The sequence below is a fragment of the Anabrus simplex genome, chromosome 7 (genome assembly GCF_040414725.1).
Source record: "Anabrus simplex isolate iqAnaSimp1 chromosome 7, ASM4041472v1, whole genome shotgun sequence".
Classification (NCBI taxonomy): domain Eukaryota; kingdom Metazoa; phylum Arthropoda; class Insecta; order Orthoptera; family Tettigoniidae; genus Anabrus; species Anabrus simplex.
Genome location: NC_090271.1, coordinates 283307688 through 283333039, shown reverse-complemented (window position 1 = coordinate 283333039; position 25352 = coordinate 283307688). Strand labels below are relative to the sequence as shown.

Genomic DNA, 25352 nt, shown 5'->3' with positions numbered 1-25352 from the left:
GATGGAATATAATTTAGGGAAATATTGTTAAAATTTGGCTACCACTCAAATGGAAGGGAACATTATACCTTTCCACAAATGAAGCGATACAAAAGAAAGAAAAATTATTCCGACACTACCACACAGACCCCAGTCAGTGTCAATATTGTCAGCAAATAGATACTTTAAGTCACAGAATTACAAAATGTACCTGAGAAAGTGTATGGCAATGACAACGACAATCATAAATAACACTCTACCAAAACTACTACACCCCACAACAGAATATTGAATTCTTAATTTGGGTATGTCTTTACCCCGAGTACCGTAAACAACACAGTCTATAGCTGACGGCATTAACAATTTATTAACATACTACAATATCACAAGACACCTCGAAAACTCAACGTACATAATCTCCGCCGTTGTATGCGTGAATAACGGTGCTCCTAAAGGGAGAAGAACAAAATCTCAGCAGGATTTAGATCCTTCTTATATATGCTGTAATGAATGTGTAATACGTGACTAAATGGTTAAGTGACTGACGTCAAAGTGATTTGTCAAATTCGAGGTACATTCAAAAAAATAATGGAACTTGAGCAATGTTAACATTGTTTGTGAATCCCTATCCCTTGTTATTCATCCCTTTCATATAACTATACGAGGATTCAATGGACCTACATACTTCCCAACGTTGAAATTTCATATTCATCAAGTTAGGCTTTATGAAAGTGCAATAAACGTTTGAGTGATTCATAAATTTATTAATCATTGTTATCTACAGAGACTTTCATGAACATTAGGCAACAAGAAGCTGTAAAAATGGTTTTTGTTTGTGTTTTTCTCCATCTAATTGTATGTTTATTTGTTAAAGAGTTGAAATAATTTTCTATGTATTAACTAGTATATATAAATAAATCAGATTAAAACAGGGTGAAGTAGAATTAACTCCTCAGATTACAATATCTAATTCCCGTAATTATCATTAACCAAGAAAGCAGCAATTTTTCACAAATGTTTCTCATACGCTAATAACGAAAAGTGAGGACGTTTCTTTCCAAAGTTTTTGTCCATTAAAAGGGATAAAATTTCAGTAAATACTCTAATTACAATATCATTAATTTTCAGACTTTCTACGAAGACAGCGGGTTGAAAATTGGCACATCTAATAAGGAAATGCAAAAATATTTTATTCCGATGATTTCTAATAAAATTGGTTCAGTTAGGGTAAGTAACATAACACATCATCACTGAATCTCACACTTTCCACAAAGGCAGAGAATTGAAATTTGGCAGAGATGTTTCATGAAGAAGGAAAATGTTTCATTGAGAATATTTTTTGTATTTAAGGGACTGAAGTCTGAGTCTACTACCATAAAGAACTATATCACTAACTCTCAAGCTTGCCAGGAAGGAATAGGGCTGCAGTTTGGCACAGGTGTTCCTCAGAAGCTAGTTGGAAGGAAGTAAATATATTTCATTCTTATGTTACTTCTCAACTCAGTCCACAAAGCTTTGGAATGGAATACGGATTCAAGTAAAGTAAAGTTTTCTCTTCGAACGTATCTGGAGTCACAATTTTATCAGGGGCTATTTTAATTGAGAGAGAGTTTATACCAAGAATTTCCAGTATTCTATCACATTATCCTTTTGAATGTAAACGTCTCCAGGTACATGTTAAGGCATCCTTTGCCACGACCATAAACAAATCACAGGGACAAGCGCTGTAAACAGAGTAGTATCTATGTAATAGTAATTAATATTTTAGTTTTACGTACCACTAACTACTTTTATAGTTTTCGGAGACGCCGATGTGCAGCAATTTTGTCCTAGAGGATTTCTTTAACGTGCCAGTAAATCTACCGACACGAAGCTAACGTATTTGAGCACATTCCAACACCGCCGGACCACCGGAATAGAACCCGAACTACTGTAATATTTGTTTTTCAAACAATATGCTTTACGTCGCACCGACCCACATAGGTCTTATGGTGACGATGGGATAGGAAAGGGATATGAGTGGGAGGGAAGCTTGCTTGCTTGTTTAAACGGGGCTAACATCTAGGTCGTTGGCCCTGAAAACGAAGCGATCGTGGCCTTAATTAAGGAACACCAGCCCCAGCCTTTGCCTAGTGTGAACATGGGAAGTCACGGAAAACCTTGTTCAGGGCTACCGAACAGTTGAGTTCGAACCCACTATCTCTCGAATGCAAACAAATAGCTACGAGATCCAAAACGTACAGACACTTGCTCGGTGGTATTTACATTCCTACGGATGATTCAAGCATACTTACTTGTCCCTTGTCGGCTAAGGCAGCTTTCATTTAATTATAGTGGAAAACGAAATGTTAACGGAACGCACATTCACATTTTTCCTGCAACCAGTGTTCACTATCCTAGTATTAGTATGAGATCTTACTCAGGTAACTCACTGTAACAGGTTTCCTTTATCTCATACAGGACATCGTCCTCCATTGTTAGCAGTGACAAAAGAAGTGAGAGATATAACCCATTATTCGCTCTGCGACGCGACAGGAGGAACATGGAAGAGTCGTAATGGTGATAGCTCCCGCTCGCCAAAGACCCCGCTGGATCAGATTGAAGATTGCACGACCGGCTTGACCGACGATATGAAGAGTAGAGGGACAGGACTTTCTTTATCCAGGATTTCGTATTTCAAATACAGTTTCGTGACTGTAGGCTGCCTCAGCATCTTATTGTAAACAAAATACAATTACAAAGTTCAAGACAATCGGTACAGGGACCTAGAAAACATATTATTTAAAATATAGTGCGTATCGGTGACACACAAACGAGGTTGAAATCAACATGAGATATAAAATATTGAAGCTGTAACATCACTTTGCTGTACGTAGCACTGTTTTAACTAATAGGATCCTTTTTTTAAAACAATTAAACATTCTACAGTTAGGATATTATAGAGGAATGAGATTTACCCTGTTTACACTGCAGTATTTTACATTTTCTTGTATCTATCAAATTATATAGAAAAGTACGGAGTAACCTGAATGAACAGTGGTAGCTTGTATCATACAGCAATTATAATCGTTTGCATTAATACAGTTCTGTAATCTCAATAATTGGGGTCTTCCTATGATCTTCAGATTGATTTAAAAACCCCAATCCCATGATCCAACAGCCCCGAAGGACCATGGCCTACCAGGCGACCACTGTTCAGCCTGATGATATGCAGATTACGAGGTGTCATGTGGTCAGCACGGAAAATACTCTCGGCCGTAATTTTTAGCGTTTTAGACCGAAGAAAACATCTCATCGTCAGATAACTCACGTAGGATGAGTAGACCTCGAACCGACCCAAGTAAAACTCCCTGACCTGGTCGGGAATCGAATGTGGGGAATCCATGTAAGAGGTAGGCACGGTATTCCTACATCACGGAGCAGACTTCATATAAATTTAGCCTTTGAAATATACGCGATATTTCGTGGAGGACTTAATTTCTGTACTGTTTAGAAGGGGATTGACCGTAATATTTTTCAAACAATTTGATTACGTAGTAAACTTGGCGAGAACCTTGTTATGCCTATTCCCAAGAAAGCGGATGTTGAGAAGTTTGGAAACTACTGAACCATTAGTTTATGATCTGATGCGTGCAAAATTTTAACTCGTATTATTTACAGAAGAACGGAAAGACGAGGTTGAACCTGAGTTGCGACAAGTTTAGTTTTGCTTTAGAAGAAATGCAGGAACAGGTGAAGCGATGCCGCCTTTGCATCTGACGTTAGAAAATAGAACTAAGAAGGACAAACCACCATATATGGCATTCGTAGATCTAGAAAATGTATTCGATAATGTTTATTTTACCAAACTATTAAGTGGTTAGCGTTCTCGGCTTTGGTACGATTCCCGGCTGGGTCGGTGATTTTGATCTTGATTCTTAATTCCAGTGGCTGGAAGGCTGGATTTTGGTGTCGTCAACTCGAAATACTTACACCAGGCCTCTTCGGAGGCCACCCACCATTAAAAAGAGCAAGCTATTCGAGATTCTGAACGTGATAGTGATCAGAAGGAAGAATTATATTCCAAGTGAATGGGCCCACAGCTGTGAGCTTGTGTTAGGGAGATAGTGGGTTAGAACTCTTATGTAGGTAGCCCTGAAGATGGTTTTCCGTGGTTTCCCGTTTTCACACCCTGCAAATGCTGTAGCTGTACTTAATTGATGCCACAGTCGGTTCCTTTCCACTCCTATCCCATCGTCGCCATAAAACGTATCTTTGTCGGTGCGACGTACAGCAACTTACAAGAAAAGGAAAAGAAAAAGAAAGTCATCTCAAGCATCGCGTCAAAATTAGCCTGGATGGCTTGAGCGACCCCACAAATAACTGCGAGAAGCTGAGGGAAATTTTATTGTTTTCAAATTGCCATTGCGCCGTGAACAAGGAATTCAATGTGTCTGAAAAAACCGCTATATGAGTTATTTCATCTTAGAACTTTGGTCGGTAAAGTTCTGTCATCTAAAATTCATTATTGTGCGTTTGTCAAGGAATTCTCGCTCTTCATATAATATGCGTCGCGGGTCAGTATTTCTCCAAAATTAATATCACATAGTGGTTTTCGCAGGCGCAACGACGAAATATTTTGTGGTTCTGTTTACAGGTCACACTATGCGAGTGCTAACAAGAGAATTAAAAAAGAAGCAAACAGCAGCACGTGTGAAGGTCAAGTCTCCAAGCTGACTCCAGGAAAAGCTCGATTTCATTGTAACTAATTGTTTATTTTGAGTACATTCAGCGGTCCTTGACGGCATCTGCCACTCTCAATCATGAGTCAAGCTGTCTTAAATATATTCACACATCCTCCTACTCACATTGTACGTGAAATCCGTCAGAAGTTGTGAACATGGGCCCGACACAGCCCCGTTCGATTTTTAACATAGGTATGTTTTGGGACTGAGATTCTATCTGGAATTAGCTTCAACAATTTAGCGCAGACAAATTTCCGTGGACCGAAAATCGACACAGTGGTAACCAGGCAAACAAGTATTCGTCATCTTCTTCCTTGCGTTATTACTAGACTCCGGATTTTTAGTCTGTAACAGTTTGGAATGCAAACGAATTTGGTTATTAGGAAGTGACCTCTAGCCTGTTATCCGTGATGTAGCAAGAGTTACATAACCTGTAGGGGTTCTTAAGAGCTATACACCTAAGGTTTATGTAAGACTCATAAGACAGCCGTTGTGTAGGGTAGACTATACTTGTTCACCGCTCCAGTAAGTTTGCATTCTAAGCTATTGTACTGCCTAAAAATTCGGAATCTAGTTATGACCGGGTGCCACAACAGTAGGTACAAATGGCACCGTGTTTTAAATGAGTGGGCGTTTCGTCTACGTTGCAGAAAAATGTCACTGTAGGTAGCAAAATGTTTCTCATTAAACATATCTTGCGAATATCTATGGCTGTAAAATTGTGTGCTAAATGAGCGACCATTTAATTGGATGCTCGATACATATTTCTTTCTATTTATCGCAACTTCTCTGTCGGTTGAATGAAAGCATCCGCATCCCCGCAGGTCGTAGTAGGTTACTAAGAGGGGAACATCCAAAGAATATGTACTCATTCTCTCGTCTTCTGAGCCCCAAAACATATCCATGATTCTATGATTTCCCGTGTAGTGCAGACATTTTCATAATTTTTTTTCCTGCACCTTAACACCAGAAACAGACTAACCAGTCGCCCAGGACACTGTCATCTCTGCACAAGCGCCAAATTGTATTATTTTTCTGTTATTCCCTCTAACTTCAGTATCTGAGTGATAGTTGTACCGCTGAAATTAGTCGAACGTTTTTCTTTACTTACTGCAGGTTACTTGGGTGCCTGGGAAAAATACGACTCCGCTCTGTTATCTACAGTATGTAGCATAATACGGTTTTGTTGAAGACTGTTTCTTTACCCATCACATAAATTCCATATTTAACTGAATATCTGTGTATAGTCGAACGATGCATTGTTTGATATGTAATGAAACACAATCTTCAACGCCGGGCTGAGTTGCTCAGGCGATTGAGACGCTGGCCTTCTGACCCCAAGTTGGCAGGTTCGATCCTGGCTCAGTCGAAAGCTATTTGAAGGTGCTCAAATACGTCAGGCTCGTGTCGGAAGATTTATTAGCACGTAAGATAAGTCTTGTGGGACTAAATTCTGGCACCTCTGCACCTTCGCAAACCTTAAAACAGGTGGAGGGACGTAAATCCAATAACATTATAATTTATTATTTCTATGGTGGTTGGTAGTGCGGTATGATGAGTGTAAGTGAAGAATTTTAAGACGAACAGAGACACCCAAACCCCAAGCTAGATGAATTAATCGTACGCAGTCAAAATTCCCCAACCGGCAAGGAATCAATTCCAGGGCCGTCTCAACCGAGCATTCAGCCAAGAGCCGGGCCCAGATGACATTCTTTATTTCGATATATTCAAGTGTTACAAGTTTCTGTGGTGATGGACATTATCGTGTGTTGTGTGATAATCAAGAGGTGTTTATGAAGGCAAACACTTCTATCCCAGAGCCACGCGAATTAACCAGACATGGCTAAAACCGTCTGTGCGGCCTGCAATCTAACTCACGACCCTCTGAGCCGAACACCATTACGCTGATATCAGACAAGAGTCCAGAGTTATTTCATATTAATTATACTCTTAAAATCGCTCTCTACCGACCTTTCATTTAAATAAGATGCGCATATATATATATCATCCAATGTTCTAGTTTTCAGTTATTGGAAGAGATCCATCAATAATTCCATTGCTATGGTTTCCACTTCGTCTGTGTGATATTCGAAGCAACTCTCTGTTTCGGTGTTCTTTACCAAGTCGTTTTAAGCTCTCTGCTATCCATATTCAAATACAAGCAACACGTGTATTTTACATATATATGAAGTACGGTCATCAAAGGCCTGTGCAGAGCGGGATTTATGAAATAGAAATGGAGAGGTGTGCGTCAAAATATTTACTGATCCATGTACCACCAGAGAGGAACACCTTGTTCGGGACTGATACTGTGTGTTGCTTTTCATATCTTAAAGTGCAGTTTGTACTCCAGAAACTTAGTAGATTCAGACATTATCATCAACAGCACATAATAAATAGTAAGAATGGCACTGTGTCCTTATATAACTGATGGAAAGCTGCATAATTAACGACCCAGGTACACTAGACCACACTCGGGCTCCTTGGCTGATTGTTCATCACAGTAGACTTCGGTTAGGAGGGTCCCGTATTTGATTCCTGGCCGCGACGGGCAATGGATAATTTAATTAGCTCAGGGACTGAATGTATGTGGTGGGACCATAATTCCAGAAACTCACACACCATACACACAACATCATCCTCCACTTCAAAAACAACCAGTTTCCTATACACGGTGGATGCAACCCACCCTAACAAGAGTTGCACCAGGCTAGAAATAGCCATACAAAATTTTAAAAACTAGTCTACAAAATACAATTTATTTCTTTCAAAAAACTAAATTAACTGAATCTATGTGTATTTTTAAACCTGAGTTTAAATATCCTTTCAGATTTTTCATACGAAAGGTTCTTTTGTGTGAAACAAGTTAAATTTTATTTGTAGGAATAATACTAACGGGACACTAAATCACATACAGAATCACCGTAGCTGCGCGATATTGAACATTTATCAAGATTATTTTGCTGGCCGTGTTTATTTTTTCAAATGAAAAAGATAAAGTAAACTCCTAGATCAAAGATGCTCCTTACTCAGTTTCGTTCACCATCATATGTTTCATCTTTATTACCTCCTCAACTGAGGTTGGAGTCGGGAAGAGCAGCGAGCGGTAAATTATGTCATAGATAATAATAATGTTATTGATTTTACGTCCCCCTAACTGCATTTTGGAGACAGCTAGGTGCCGGAATTTAGCCCAGAAATAGTTCTTTTACGTGCCAGTAAATCTACCAGTACGAGGCTGGTGTATGTGAGCACCTTCACATACCATAGGACTGAGCCCGGATTGAACCTGACAAGTTGACGTCAGAAAGCCCGCGCTTCAACCGTCTGAGCCCGGCATATGTCAAAAATTTCATCTCACCTCATTCCCGACCCCGCATCAGGAAACATGCCTAAAGGGTAGACATACAATCAAACAAATAAACAAACAAACAATGGTGATTCGTCCGTCGGTTGGAGACGTTAAGCGTTGAGCAGACGCGCGTGCAAGCATACTGACACTCCATGAGAAACGAGTTGGAAGCACGCCGAGACCCCATAAGAAGCGTATCGCAAACATGCTGTCACTTCGCGAAAAGCGGGTTGCAGGCATACCCTTTGGTGTACCGTACAGTTGGTTATGAGCCGATACCACGTTTCACCCTCTCCCTCTGTCAGAAGCACAGTAGATCTAACTGGTCCCAGTGCTTGGTCATGCAGGGACACCCCCCTTGTAAATAAACACGAGGCGCGTCTCTTGAGAGTATGTAGTGTCAAATACAGAGACATTATTTTATCTATGCAGGGGATTGTCACTCGCCCAGTCGCTTGCGCGGCGAGCTTGTCTCCCGCCAAACACTTTGCCGTAATACACTTCCCGGCGCCACAAGTTCGTCCTTTGCAGTCTGCTGAGAGCCTATTCAGCTTAAGGTTCAGTTTAGTCAAATGTTCACGTGCTTAGTGCTTATTATGTGGTTCCAATGCCATTTTCATTGCGTGAGCATGTTTACGTTCATAAAGTACAGTAAATCTTGTGCGAAAACACTATGACTCAGTACTGGATGAGCGATGGCAAAATTTCGCAAAGTTCTTGGCGGGAGACAGGCTCGCAGCGCAGGAGACCTGGCGAGCGACAATCACGTACACAGACAAAATAATATCCCTGTACTTGGTCATTGATTCCAAAGCAAACATAGAAAAAGAGAAACAACTTCATGGAATTTTAAAATCATTTAACTAAAAGTGGATCACACCGGGTAGGACAGCAACTTTTCTTTGTGTATTAAAATATGTGCATAAAATAAATAAGAAAAATTATAGTAAGCTCTAACTCATGTAATGTATGGTGGTATAAATATTGTCCTAGATTATATAGCACTTAATGTCTAGGTCGAAAAGAGAAAAACGTAATGCCAAATTGTAGAATGGGTGTACGCCATTCTTTCTTTCTTTCTTTCATAATCCGTTTACCGTCGAGGGTTGGCTTTTCCCGCGGACTCAGGATGGCTGAGGTGAGAATCGAACCCACTCTACACAGTTGACCTCCCGACGCTGAGTGGACCCCGTTCCAGTCCTCGCACCACATTTCAAATTTCCTGCCAGAGTCGGGAATCGAACCGGGGCCGCCGGGGTTGGAAGATAATCACACTAACCACTACACCACGGAGGCGGACTGGCGTAAAGTGTTAATAGGCTAAATTATAATGTGTATTGCAGTACCGTAATAGACAAACTAATTGTAAAGGAAAATTTTGCATGCACCAATAAGAATTTGATTTACAATTAATGATCAGTTGATCATTCACTCCCCAGTTTCATGTGTACCGGAACTAGGGGATGGGAGTATTCTATTTACTGAGACCTGTAAGAAATGGTAGACAAAGTGAGCAAAAAGTAAATCATAAAAATGATGAATAAAAGTTCTCTCATTTACATGACTTGGAGTGGGGGACAGAAGCAACAGCCGCAGAAAGTAACTGTATCTGTTATCGTTACCGTGCTCCGTGGAGCACATTTAGAAGAATGGATGATAAAAATGTTAACATTAAAAATTATCTTGTTGCAAGAGTTGGGACATATCTTACTTATTCCGAATGTGACAGTAATTTGTTTATCAGACAAGTTCATATCAGCCATCACGTTCCACTGGGCTTCTCGCCCTGCCATCTCCTATCTGATGTTACAACAGCCGAAGTTCTCCCGACTGTCGACCATAAACAGCGCCAGTTCTTGTTAATATTTAATTATGATTCTGTTTCCAGCACGAGTTTTATGGCTTTAATTAATACACCCGTAACGTAATTATTACCAGAGCAACTGCGCCTTCGCGTGAATTCTTTTGAGAGGACTTAATTGACGGCAGAAATGAAATTAAAATCTGCCACAAATGACGGTGCTAGTGAGTTTTAGAATTTAATAACCAGTGGCATGAAACTGGTGAATAAGAAATGTTTCACAAAGTGTTCTAGAGGTTAGCCTTCTTTCATACGGCAGTATGTTAATAAGAACTGCATTTCTGGTGTTCACGTCTTCTGCAATGGGCAAGAACATATTCATTACTTTCATTGATCTGTCTCCGTATCATCCTTGGCTTTGGCAATATGAAAGTGACTAAGGTATATTGATAATGTTATTTAATGTTATTTGTTTTACGTCCCTCTAAACTCCTTTACTGTTTTCGGAGGCGCCAAGGTGCCGGAATTTAATCCCTCCCAAGTTATTTTACCTGACACTAAAACTACCAACACAACGCTATCGTATTTGAGAATATTCAAATCGCACCGGGCTGTGCCTGGATCAAACCCCCCAACTTAACCTCAGAAGGCCAGCTCCTTAGAGCCTGAGCTACTCAGCCCGTCGACTGAGATATGAGCCTTCATTCCTGATGCAACCAGTTCTTGTGGTGAATTGTATAAGAGTGTTGCTTTTCATAGAATTGAAAGGCTGATATATAATAGCCCCTTGGGCAAAGTGAGGAACGAATCAGGAAACAACCTAACTTCTGTCCGGCTCCATGGCTGAATGGTTAGCGTGCTAGACTTTGGTCACAGGGGTCCCGAGTTCGTTTCCCGTCAGGGTTGGGAATTTTAATATTAATTGGTTAATTTCTCTGGCACGGAGACTGGGTGTGTGCGTCATCTTCATCATCATTTCATCCTCATCACGACGCGCAGGTCGCCTACGAGCGTCAAATGAAAAGACCTGCACCTGGCGAGCCGAACATGTCCTCGGACACTCCCGGCACTAAAAGCCATACGCCATTCCACTTCTTACCTCACTTCTGATTTACCTAGTACGCCTCTTCAGTGATTCCTAGGCCGTCTATGATAGCTGATGGTGGAACTGTTAGGAATCCAACAGGCTCCGATCAGAAGACTCTACGTAGTCTACATACAAAAATGAGAAATTGCATTACGGAGAGTTCTTCATTCTAAGTGTCCGACTCCTTGGATGAGTGGTCAGCATTGAGACCTTCGGTAAAGAGGTTTTCGGGTTCGATTCCCAACCGGGTCGGGGATTTTAATCGCATCTGATTAATTCTTCTGGCTCGGGGACTGTTCTTCTTGTTTGTCCCTACACTTATCTTGCTATTCAGATAACTCACCACACTACCAACCACCACAGAAGCGCGCAATAGTCATTACATCCCTCCTTGAAGGGTTGACATCGGGAAGGGCATCCGGCCATAAAACAGGGCCAAATACACATATGAAACACAGTTTTCACATGTGGAAAAAACGGTAGAATATAAAGAAGAAGAACAAGGGTTCTTCATTCTAAGTAGTTGCAGGGGTCAGACAAGGCTGACACATTTCACCATTATTTTTGGTACTTTACATTATCACCTTTTTCTTCTTCCTGGGCATTTTACGAAAATATTGGCATCCACGTTCGGTGTGTATTCGGCCCAATTTAACGTCGGGTTTTCCTCCCTGACGCTAACCATATGTGAAGAGATATTATTCGGCATTGCGTATTTCTTGGGTGATTGGTAGCGTGGTGTACTTTATGTACTGTAGATCAAAAATATGTTGAGACTAAGTCAAACACCCAATTTTCGAGTCTGATAAACTAACCACAAGCAGTTGAAATCCTTGATCTCTCCGGCAATAGAACCCAGGTCCCTATGAACCGAAGGCCAATTGATTGATCACTCAGCTAACGAGCTGGACTCTAGTTTACATGTATCCGTTACTGAAAGCTATAAAATAGTATTAAAAAATTCCAAGGGTGGAAATGTAGTGAACAGTTCGATGGGAGTGGCTATGCAGTTTAAGGGAAGGTTGTATGTAAAGTCATTTTGGGTGTTCGCCTCTTTTATTCGTGTGGCCTCCGAAGAGGCAGAGGCAGGTCTTCCGAGTTGACGCCGTATAGGCAATCTGCGCATCAATGCAAATTATGTCATGAATTCTAATGCTGAAGACGGCACACACACCTAGTCCCCGAACCATTGAATTTAACCAATGAAGCTAAAATCCACAACACAGCCGGGAATCGAACCGGGAACCCTCTTGACCAAAGGCCAGCACGATAACAATTTAGCCATGTAGCCGGACGTTTCGGGTTGAAAAAAACCATTTTGATTTTTTTATGATTTTCATGTCCAAAAACCCATTTTATCGTGTGCGTAATTTTTTTTTCGGAGCAAGTACTCCAAATGCCAACTAACGTCCATTTAAATGTCAAGTGACATACGAGAACGACACCTCCTTTCTAAATCAATTTCCTCACGTCGAAGAACAGCGTGTTCTTTTTCTGTTTCCTGGATTAGTTTCTTTTTATTTTCGGGGGTTTGTGTGTTCTAGGGCAGGTTTCTTGTGTTGGCCAGCATGATAAACAAACGCTATGCTGTTTTCTGTTGTTTGTTTGGCGGTGACATGTACTGGTCAATATGTGTTTTTATCCTCATTGTTGTGTGATGTACATCAAACGCATTATCATGTCCATACCAACAAGAATTTCAAGAAAAGAAAAGGAAAGTTCCGAAAATGGATCTTGGTTGTGTAATAAACGCTGATTCTAGGTTAAATGACGCAGTATTGGCATTCAGTAAGGGAAATGTGGGACGTGATGAAGTGCTACAGCAGCTAGGTATTCAACGTGGAAAGAATTCACTGAAGAATTTTCGATGATGAAGATAGTATGCGGGTTGCTAAAGCTGTATTAGATGCATAAAACTGGCAAAAAGTGTCAGAAAGCTGCAGAGGCCCAGGAGGGATCCCAGAGATGACGATGCATTAAAAGTAGAGTCAATTAAAATCAGTGTTTCTCGTAATGTTCTCAGGGTAACATTGATTTTTTCAGTAAGTCATTTACTTAGACATGTAAAATTTGTCACAGTTATCCCATACTTACCTGTGGTGTTATTCCTTACTTTTGTTTAAAATTTAGTCATTGATTTTATCAAATATTTTTATGGGAATACCTTTATTTCCTTCTTTCTCAACCCGTTTACCGTCCAGGGTTGGTTTCCCCCTCGGACTCAGCGAGGGATCTCAACACTACCACCTAAAGGGCAGTGTCCTGGAGCGTAAGACTTTGAGTCAGGTGTAAAACTGGGAAGGAGGACAAGTACCTTGCCCAGGCGGCGTCATTTGCTATGCTGAACAGGGGCCTTGTGGTGGGGATGGAAAGAGCAGAAGGGATGGGCAAATAATGGCGAAGGAAGCGGCCGTGGCTTTACGTTATGTATCATCCAGGCATTTGCCTGGAGAAGTGGGAACTACGAAAAAGAAAAGGAAACATTTCGAGGATGGCTGATAGGGGAATCGAAGCCCCTTCTACTCAGTTGATCTCCCGAGGCTGAGTGGACCCCTTTTCAGCCCTCGTACCACTTTTCAAAATTAATGGCAGAGCCCGAGCCTCCGGGGGTAGAAGGTAATCACATTAACCACCATACCACAGTGGTGGACTTATGGGAAAATATGGAGGAAATGAGTGTACTGTTAATGGCAATCCAGAAAATAACCTTTGCACCAATCATTTAAAAAAATGTCAGTACCGTTATATTGAGAAAGCACGTATCGACTACTGCACAAAATTTAAACCTCATAAAATTAATTGTTTCTTCGAAAAGTGCAGTCAAAATTCGTCAATTGAACATCGCCATTGTCAGTCTTACAACCTACCCTAAGAAAAGCAGACGTAGACCAAGAAGGTGATGGCAGGAACTATATGAATACTTATAATAGTGTTTTTGGGAATGTTTAGTTCGTAGATGTTGATGTTCCTATCAATCTTTAAGTGCCTGGCCAGGCGGTAAAGGCGTGCTCGGTTCGCCCGCAAGGACGTGGGTTCGAATCCAAGTCAGGAAGTCGTAAAATTTAAGAAACAAGATTTCCACTTCGGGAGGTGCATATGGCCCTGAGATTCACTCAGCATACACCAAAAATGAGTACCAGGTTAATTCCTGGGGGCAAAGGCGGCCGGGCGTAGAGCTAACCACTCTACCCCATCACATGCCGAGGTTACGAATGGTGGAAGCTTTTATCTTCTACCCCTCCAAGGGCCTTCATGACCTGTACGGAGGTGAGTTTGCTTTGCTTGCTTTTTGCTTAGTTCATTGAGACAGACTCACACACCAAAAGCTAATAATTTCCGGTGGCTATTTCTAGTCTAGTGCAGTCCTTGCAAGGCAGACCCTCCGACGAGGGTGGGTGGCATCTGCCGTGTGTAGGAAACTGTGTGTTATTGTAGTGGAGGGTAGTGTTGTGCGTGGTGTGTGATTTTCAGGGACGTTGGGGACAGTACAGTCAGCCATTCCCCAATCCAATGGAATTAACCATTCAAGGTAAACATCTTCTACCTGGCCGGCAATTGAACCCGGGGCCCTCTGAACCGAAGAGCATTAGACTAATCATTCAACCAAGGAGTAGGACAGTCTGAAAGCTGAAATGAATAATGGTCTATTCTAAATATATATGATGGATTACAGCACTTGTTTCATCGGCAGCGGGGACGCGGGGAGACGCGTTCCCCTTAAATATGTGGAAACATACCACCGTTACGTCTAGAAAATCCGCTATGTGATACTATTTCATTTTAGAAAGGTCATGTCATCTAAGGTTCAGTATTACATGAAATATCAGGGAATTTTCATTCTAAGTAATCCATGTACTGCGGGTCAGTATATCTCCCCTCAACATTGTCCCATAGCGGTATTTCGAGGCGCAACGCCGATATCGTGCTTAGACGCACATGGTGTTTCGTAGCGGTGTTATCATCATTCACTTTGTGTATGTGTGTATCAATACTGACAATGTGAAGAAAATACAAATTAGTTTACTTTCTCCCAACTAACGAATGCTATATGAAGATTATACAATCGGCGAAGAAAACGCAACGTTGTCGAGTGATAATAATAGTGAAGTTGTCATCAGTGAACTAAGAACCTCCCATAGTCTTTATGACAGTGAGAGTCAGGGTATTCCAGAATGCTGAGATTTGAAATAAAATACAAGGACTTCGCAATAATTTTATAAAGTTATGGTTATGTAAATTACTGTATTTGTTCCTGAAATTGCAACGTCTAGTGACTGACACCTAAATCAAATACAAACCAAAAAATGGCATATGGCTTTTAGTGCCGGGAGTTTCCGAGGACATGTTCGTCTCCCCAGGTGCAGTATTTTGATTTGACATCCGTAGGCGACCTGCGCTTCGTGATGAGGATGAAATGATGATGAAGATCATACATAAACCAAGCCCCCGTGCCAGCGAAATTGTAGTAAGGGTGTAACAGAGAGAGCATACAAGTCTCTGGTAAGACCCCAACTAGAGTATGGTTCCACTGTATGAGATCATCACCAGGATTACCGGAAGAATCCAAAGAAAAGCAGCTCTATTTTTTCTGGGTGGTAACCGACAAAAGAGTAGCGTTACAAAAATATTGCAAAGTTTGGCTTGGGAAGAATTGGGAGAAAGGAGACGAGCTGCTCGACTAAGTGGTATGTTCCGAGCTGTCAGTGGAGAGATGGCGTGGAATGCAATGAAATGAAATATCGTAGGCTAAAGTGCCGGGATATCCCAGTACGGTTTCGACTCCCGTAGGCGACCTGCGCGTCGTGATGAGGATGAAATGATGATGAAGACAACACATACACCCATCCCCGTGCCGTTGGAATTAACCAATTAAGGTTAAAATCTCCGACCCGGCCGGGAGTCGAACCCGGGACCCTCTGAACCGAAGGCCAGTACGCTGACCGTTCAGCCAACGAGTCGGACATGCCGTGGAATGATATTAGTAGACGAATACGTCTCAGTGGCGTTTTGAAAAGTAGGAATGATCACAACTTGGAGATAAAGTTGGAATTCAAGAGAATAAATGGGGCAAATATTCGCTTATAAGCAGAGATGTTAGGGATTGGAATAATTTACCAAGGGAGATGTTCTATAAATTTCCAAGTTCTTTGCAATCATTTAGGAAAAGGACAGAACTACAACAGATAGGAAATCTGCCACCTGAGCAACTGCCCTAAATACAGATCAATGCTGATTGATTGATTGATTGATTGATTGATTGATTGATTGATTGATTGATTGATTGATTGATTGATTAAAAAGGGAAAATGCGGGAGATGGCGTGAGAAACGAAAACAACATGTCGAGGTGTTACTGTAGAGACGTTTATTATAAAAAACCACTATGAAAAGACAGTCACAGCAACAAGTAATAATTCATTTTTTCAGGGTAGGCCTTATTTGAAAAATGATCTAAACTAGCCCCGTTTAAAGTTAGTGAAAAAATTACGATCGGTTCAGCAATTCTTCTATATACTTACATATTGACTGGGAACGAAATAAGACTAAATTAGCTCAATGATTGAGGTAAACAAAGTATCGAAAAAGAAACTAAATAAAATCATAATCGAGTAAAACTACATGTACCTCCCAGGCATACAAACTCTATTGGCGGTGAAGAAGAAATTCCTCGTATATCAAAATGCACTTCCTATCCATTACTTTCCTTAAAATTTGCCACGCCTCCCAACCACATATGGATATGCAGTTCGTCGCAACAATGAACGTTGTGTTCATTTTTCCATGTGAAAGTGTTAATAATGTTATTGGCTCTACGTCCCACTAACTAATTTTACGGTTTTCAGAGACGCGAAAATGTAAAGGAAGATACAAGGGGAGCTGAAGCGAGGAAGGAAGAGGTATCAATTAGTGGACACTGTAAAGGTGAATAGAAGCTATTGGAACACAAAGAGAATGGCTGAAGACAGTATACTGTAAAAGTGCGTAAATACGTCACGTTAGTAGAAGTGTAACATTCCTACAGTCCGATGCGGCAAGGTTCAATTTCCTTTACGCAGTTGCATAAGAAAATGAACGCAACGAAAATTGTACTGATAGACTGCATATCCATATGTGACTGGGAAGCGTGATCAGTCTTAAGGAAAATAATGGATAGGAAATGCAATGTGACGTACGAGATTTTGTTTCCTCAACGACGATGTACTTTTTTTTACTATCTTCTTTACGTCGTACCGACACAGACATGTGTTATGTCGAAGATGGGATAGGAAAGGGATAGGACTGGGAGGGAAGCAGCCGTGACCTTAATTGAGGGACAGCCCCAGCATTTGCTTTGTGTGAAAATGGAAAAACATGGAAAATCATCTTTACATCTTTAGAGTTGCCGACAATGTGAGTCCCGAATGCGAGCAGATAGCTACGTGACAGAAACCTCGGTGCACACAAAATAACATTTTAACATGAACCAATAAGAACATTTAGGGAAACAACAAAATATTTGTCGATATTCAACAAGGAATGAAGCAAACGCGTATCATGAATTCCAAATTTCAATAATAAATCGAATATACTAAAACAAAACCAAAAACTGTTATTTTTACAGGCTGCTATTTTTCACTTGTGTTCATCGTTATACAACCTGGTTGCATTTTTGGCAGTCTTTAAAAGTCCACTTGAAGGCTCTTATTCATATTGGCTCTGCTGTGTACCTGCGCGTGTCCTTTGCAGACTTTTGTGCCTTTTACTCAAAATGCGTGAATTTTCAGGTTCTTTGCGTGAGAACGTGAGTTTTTGTTTGAATGCGTGTGACTATGCATTTTTAATATGCGAGTTCAAGCTGAGGGAATTCTGTACTTTGTTTTGTTGAAGAAGAACTGAGTATATATAAATGCGTCCACGGAACGTGTAACGTCGTAGGGAGTATCTCCTCCTACTAAGTAAGTAGTATGTCGTTGCCAGAACGAAACCTCCTATGTGATAATGTTTTTGGAGATTATACTGACCCGCAGCACATACATTATGAAGAGCGGGAATGTCTTGACAAGATTCACACAATATTGCACCTTAGATGACAGAACCTTACCGGTCAATGTTCCAAGTCAATATATTTCATTCAGAAGGTTTTGCCCCGGCAGCGACGATGTACTAGTACTTAACGACAATGAAATATTGTTGTAGAGTCATTCCTACTTTTAATATTTTTGCGAATATGTGCTTTTATGGAAATGTAACTATACACACGTACAAACATTCATTCATCCGCTGCTTGTTGGTTTACTATTTTTCTTTGATATCGTGGTTATGGAACCTCCCGTTCTACATGAAAATAGAACCACAGGGACCTGGCACTTAATTTCAAACATGCCGCCTGCATTGACTAGCATTCGAACCACGATCAAATCAGATATTACGACCCTTTTTCGGGCACTAAGTTGGATAGAGTGATTAGTCCAGGAATTGAACTAGCACTCATTTCCGAAGTAATCTCTATCCTATTAACTAATTCTACGGCCTCCCACGACTACCTGAATTTTGTCCTACAGGAATTCTTGTGGATGCTGGTAAATCTTTCGCCATGAATTTGATATATAAGGCGAGATCAAAAAGTTCCCGTTTGAGGGAGTTGCTGCAGCGGACATGCGACACCGATGTAGGTATATAAACACTGAGATGTAGGCAAAGGGATTAGTGTGGCAGTCGTGTCGTTCCAAGGTGCGTGCGTTAAATGCGGCCACCAGAACTATGACGGCGTTTATACAAACTGCGTCCAATTAGGACCAACGTGCTCTTATTCAGTTCTTGGCTACTGAAGGACTAGCACCAGTGGACATCCATAGGAGAATGAAGACTTTGCATGGGGCAGTATGTCTGTCGAAAACCACCATTGAGAAATGGGAGAGAGACACTCGAGCACACGGCCTATAGTCCTGATCTCTCCTCATGTGATTATCACGCCTTCGATCCCCTCACAAAAGGCCTTGAAGCGTCGACGCTTTCTGTCAGACGAGAATGTGCAGCAGTCGGTTACGGACTGTTTCATGCAGCAATAGATGGTGTTTTACCATACGGGGATATTCAACCTGGTGTGTCGTTGGGATGTGTGCCTCAATACCTACGGATATTTTCCCACTGCACTACTGTACGGCCGTCGAAAGGAAATATTTCGATCTCCCCTTACGGTTGACAATCGGACTGAGCCAGGAACGAACCCACCATCTGTGGATCGTAAGCTCAGCACATTTATCTTCTTAGCCACAGGCCTGGTTAACCCGATTACAAACATAAGAATATACAGAGAAGTCTGGATACAACGATACCGGCCGCACCAGAGAAAAAAATACTGTTGTGGAGGGAGTCGTAATTGTGTCGAGAATTTAGACGTATTTCATTCTCAGTTTGATAGGTGTACAGGAAAATATCCTACTATCACACTACATTAATTGTAGAGTCACAGAACAACGTGATCTAACTTCCAAAAACATTAAACTTCACTTTTTTAATCCAAATTGATCCTTGGTTCATCGCTAACGCAGTGCTATTTGAACAAACACGAAATTCGTACTTCTTCCTTTGGGGTCGTATGAAGCGTTTCGTGAAGCAATGGGTTGCGTGTCTAAATGCGCAGGGTGATTTCTTTTCCTTTATGTGCAATTTCATTGAATTGCTTTGTATTAAGTCACCCCTGGTGGGTCTCAGTTGATCACGATCATTTCGAGATATAAAATAAATACCAGAGGATTATTCGCATTATTATCTTATCTCAGATTTTATTCCATAAGGTTGTATAAAATCCCTGAAATTTATGGAAAAAATACAAAATATACCGAGGCAATTCTAGAACTAAGCCTTCTTTATGACTCACAGTGGAAAGATATATCCACTTTTATGTTGATACACGGCATGTAAAATGTGTCCTCCTCATAATTTATTGCTTACTACGTCTAGGAATGAAGATTAAGTGCAGAATTTTGTGCAGATGGCACTGACTGGAGTTAAAGAAAGACGAATTGAGAAACAATTCCACTGTTAGTTTCATTTTCATTTTTCATTTTCTAATTGTTGACGGTCATTCTAACAGAGATGGATTTTCGACAGCACTGGGGTAGGTACCCTGCTTTTAAAATAAGAAACCACAGATAATTATCTTGTGGGCTCCCGATGGCAGGTTTTAACCCAACTTCTATCAAATACAAGGTTACAGATACACAACCGTAAGCGGATGCAGAGCGGTTCTCAGCCCACAACTGGCCATGGCAGGTGCATGGTCCGACAGCTTTGCACCGGCCAATAGAGCAGAGAAGGGGTGGACCTACTCCTCTGTGTTCGGAAGACGGAGAAGGGCTTGTCCCCTGGTCGGCTGTCCTGAGAATTGTTTTACGTGGTTTTCCATTCTCCTGCACTAAGGCGAATGCTGGGACAGTTCCTAGTATAGGCCACGGCCACCAACCCTCTCACGTTCTCCACACATCTCCTTTACCGTAACAAATCTCCCAGCCTGAGAGACGGCGTCACCGTCTAAGAAGCTCGTCTCCCCATTTAGGGGAGAAATGAAGACATTTTAGTTTCGCAAAGTCAACTTGATCGGTCATCCTATATTGAGTGAGTGGCTTTCGAGCCATAAACCTGGCACAGAACTGGAGCGCCTCTTTCATAGAGGTGGCGATGGTGATGGTGAAGCGAATGTTTTAAGGAGATGTACATATATTTTAGAGTCGCGGGGGTGTATTCGCAGCAGACGTACGAGAAAAGGTTTCAAATGCAGGTATTGTGATGAGTGACTTAAACCAGATATCTCTAGAAACGGCACTCAAACTCTTCAAGATCAAGACCATACCAATTGTGACTTATGGTCTAAGTTTGGTATGGGATTACCTCACCTTGAGAGACATGAAAGAAATCGAAAAGATGAAGGCAAAATATTTAAAGAGACTTATTTTCATCTCCAAATATTACTTTCGAGGCTGGCTTATGAGTAAAGGAGAGAGTCTTTCTTTATAAAAGATTTGAGATCCATGATGATGTTACCATCTAAGTCACAAAGTGAATCAAAATTGCGAGAGATGAAAGAGAAGAAGAAGTCATTTAGTTGAAGTTCTATTCTACGACAGCTATTACTTCTGTTGTACACAGGCAAGATATGAATTGAGAAACACTGTAATAGGTTTTACTGTGTGTGGATTTCACCAAAGACTTTGTAATAACAAGAAGTTTCATGAACCGTCTCCAGAATGTAGTTCTGAATGGTATGAACAATTTTGCGACAGATATTGTGCATTACAATGTACAAAGAGGACGTTATCAAATACATAACCATGTCTTGAGCGATTCACTTACCTTGTTACTTAAATTTTATCTTCCTTTCCAATATACATGGCCGTTGGCTTTTATAAATATAAATAAACCACTAGATAATCATCCCCTTTGAGCTCAAACCATGAGAGAGAAGGATGTCTGGTAAAAGAAAGGAAAGTGGCACCATCAGCATGAAAATGAAAGACTCGCTAGATTTTGCCAACCTAATTCCATTTGGGTCGGATGAAAACAAGGATTGATCAAGGGAGGTCGGATAGTAAAGGTGAAAGTAAAGTACCTCATACAAGTGCGTGGAAGTAATGCCATACATAGCGACACTCCATGCTCGCCAACCCACGTCCATACACTAAGCTACTTCAGTCAATATTGGCTGGGGAACTGCAGACCTGCCCACGCCAAGCAGTACACGAGCAGTATGACCCACGCTGGGCATAGGGCAAAGGTCGGTACGACTATTGACTACTTTCATAGCTAGTTTAAAAAATCCATGCTGACCTCAAATGATTAATTGACTAAGTGGTAGGAGCAACCAGCGTGGACCTGCTGGTTAAGTCAGGAGCTGTGAGTGGAGCCTCAGGTGAACGTCGAGTGATCGATTTAGAAATAGAATGATCTGACATGGTCAACTATGTCCCGGGGTTGGCATAAGACTCATTTATTTTGGAGGGTCCTGTACTTCCCCACGAGTAGAAGTCTAGTTACTAAATTTCAACACTGAAGATGTTGGGGAAGTTTATTAACTTTTAAGTATTTATAAATATACTGATATATTATTTATACAATGAAAATGTATTGTTTTTATTTAAACTATATAAACGGAGAAATGTTAATGGAATTAAACCATTAAAATAAAAAGTTAGCAGCTTTAATTTGATCAACACATTTCTTTAATTGGAAATAAATTTCAATAATATTATTAACAGTAATTAACATTTTATGATCATTGTCTATTTGTTTTTTAAGTTTTTTATTTTTGTTTATCGTGGGAATAATTTTGGTAATTATAGAATTTTATTTTATCATATATGATTTAGTAATTTTTATTGAGATAGTGAATTAAAGGGCCGCGGTATTTTGACCGTGCAAAGGTAGCATAATCATTAGTCTTTTAATTGAAGGCTGGAATGAATGGTTTGACGAAACATTAACTGTCTCCGTGTAATGAATAGAATTTAACTTTTGAGTCAAAAGGCTTAAATGAATATGAAAGTTTCATCAAGCTGAAATATTGGAGGTGCATCTTTCTTCTTCATCTGCCTTTACCTTCATGTAGGCCGTGGTATGTATTACGGTTCATATAATTATATGCACACTTGATCTCATTGAACTAAATCAATACATAAATAAGGAACAGCTGATAAAATGTTTGTAATTACAGTTGCTCCTCAAAAAGATATTTGACCGAATCAACAAATAAACCCCTGCCGTAACCAACGTTGATACAGGGCAATTTTTTGTCAGGTTATTAAAACAAAGCAGTTTTTTCATCTTAAACCTTCTATTGTTACTGGAAACCAAAAATGGAAGGTAATTAAAAATTGACAGAATAATATAATTAAAATTTATTTAATTAGTTTTATCTATTAGATATAATGAAGGTAAATAATTACATGATTTAAACGATGTGTGAATTTATTAAACAATAAACTTCCTATCATATAAGCTACTAATCGTACCTGCGAAATTCCATGTGGAATTAGACAGATTTCCACCATCAATATTTAGTTGTTGTTTTCTGTGCCGCATCTTTGCAAGGAATTTACATACTGTCGATTAAGAAGAAATGCTCTTCTTATCCACTATTTTCCTTAAGATTAATCACACCTCCCTGGCGTATATTTATAATATGCAGTTCACCAAAGTAATTTCCGTTGTGTACACTTTCCTATGAATATGTTTACGAATAAATTGATATTTTTAATGGTGTGAGGCCTGGTGGTAAATCTTTCGAGTTGACACCTTATAGGCGACCTGCGCATCTGTGAGGATGGGAACATATCTATGATGTAGACGGTACACGCAACCAGCCCTCCTGCCATCGGTATTAACGAATGAAGGTTAAAATCCCCGCCTCGGCCGGGAATCGTACCGCACTAGGAATGTACTTACGCACTCCTACAGTGTCATGCATTTAGAGATCATTCTACTTTACACCTCCGCATAGGAAAATGAGCACAACGAACATTGTTCTTATGGAGTGTATATCAATACGTGGTTGGAAGCTTGACCAGTCTTAAAAGGAATAATGGATGGAAAGGGTATTGTGACATACCAGGTATTGTATCTTCACGGATGATTTCTGGAATCCCATGTGGGTTGTAAAGTGGGGGGGGGGGAACCTGGTGTCACCTGGCTATCGTGAGGGGGCGATTAAAAGGTGCTAACTCTCTTGAAGTTCTCGACTTGGAGGTGTAGTGAACACGGGGACTCTATTCGAATCCAGAGTTGCTTTCACTTGCTTCATTTTAACTTTATATGTCCGACTTCTCTCGGTGAACTCATGTTTTCATATAAAGTCTGCGAGACATTTTCACGCCCTCGTAAATATTCCTTTTCTTTCTTCTATGAATCGGGACTCATCAATATCTTGCTCAGGCTAGTATTAAGAGGGGATGGCTGCCTAATTTAGTTTCCTCTTAAAACAAAAATACCCACCGGCAGCATTGTATATTTGGAAATTTCATTTGAGTAGCTTCTTTTAAAGTAGTACATCGAAAATCTACCACATAAGTGGAGGTGCGACACTTAATGCCTTCACGTGACTGAGTTCTTGGAATGGCAGGCAGTTTCCGGTCGTGCAAGGTACCATACAAATAAGTCCAGGTGTTTGGATCAATACTACCTTACAGCCTTCTCAGGTCATTACACATAGGCAACACTTTATTTATAGCACGCATGCGTCAAGTCAAACATTGTTCCATGTCAGCATACGTGCGCTGTTACACAAATTAAGAGCACAGAGTGAACGGCGACTGCCTGAATCCATCAATATTAAACCTACAACGGTAAGATAGTCGGGAGGTGCATGGCAAGCGATAGTAAAAGAGCGCTATCTGAGAAAATGAAATGACTATTTTTAATATGCATTTTTTCCTTTAAGTCCGAAATATGCAGAGCAAAGTTAAAAATCCGTTTTAGTTTAAATTATGAATAACAAATCATCTAATCATGGACATGTTGGATATGTGCGGCTCCTTCACTAAATGGTTAGCGTGCTGGCGTTTTGTCCAGGGTGGTCCCAGGTTCAATTCCCGGATGGTCCGGGAATTTTAACCTTCATTGGTTAATTTCGATAGCCCTGGAGCTGGGCGTGTGTGCCACTTCACCATTAGAATTCATCATAGGTAGTAAGGCCCCATCGACATTGTCATCCAGGTCAATTGTATGGCGTCAAATGGAAAGAACCCCCGCCAGACTTCTGTGGAGGCCATCCGCCGTTATTAAACTTGGGTATGTTTCTTGGGCTGGGCATCTCTATGGAATCAATTTAGTGTAGGCAATTTTTCGTGGAACTAAAACCGTCAATGTAGTAATCAGGCAACCACTGTTCTTTCGTTATACTGTATCTCTATACCAACTTTTTGTCATCTTCTTCATCACGGTATTAGCATGTTCCAGGACTCTGCCTTATATACTGTAGGTACAAATTGAGCCGTGTTTGAAACGAGTTTCCACTGTCCTTGACTGGTGTTTCGTCTAGGTCACAGGGAAGCCCCTTGCACAGGGTAACGTCAAACGTAATATGTATCTTACGGATATTTATGCTTGAATCAGCGACCATTCTGTGTGATATCGGTGTGACTAACTTGTAACATGGCATGGGAATGTTGTGTGCTGGATCAGCTACCATGTTGTTGGACGTAGATAACGAAATGAAAATCCACAGCATGTTTCCAGTCATTCGACCAGGTCAGGAATGGATAGGAATTGTGCCGGCTGCTGAAGCCTGCCACACTCCTCTAGGTCAATGATTAATGAATGACAGATGAAGCGGAACGATATTTTAGAGTGTTGCAGGAATGAAATATGACAGGAGAAACCGGAGTACCCGGAGAAAAACCTGTCCCACCTCCCCTTTGTCCAGTACAAATCTCACATG

The 25352-nt window shown here is 40.7% G+C and overlaps 1 protein-coding gene across 1 annotated transcript in view; it reads left to right on the top strand.

Annotated features, from left to right (window-relative positions):
• Nucleotides 1–25352, top strand: part of LOC136877560 (5-hydroxytryptamine receptor 1) — an 843781-nt gene that overhangs the window by 579482 nt on the left and 238947 nt on the right. The gene's annotated exons all lie outside the window — the stretch shown is intronic.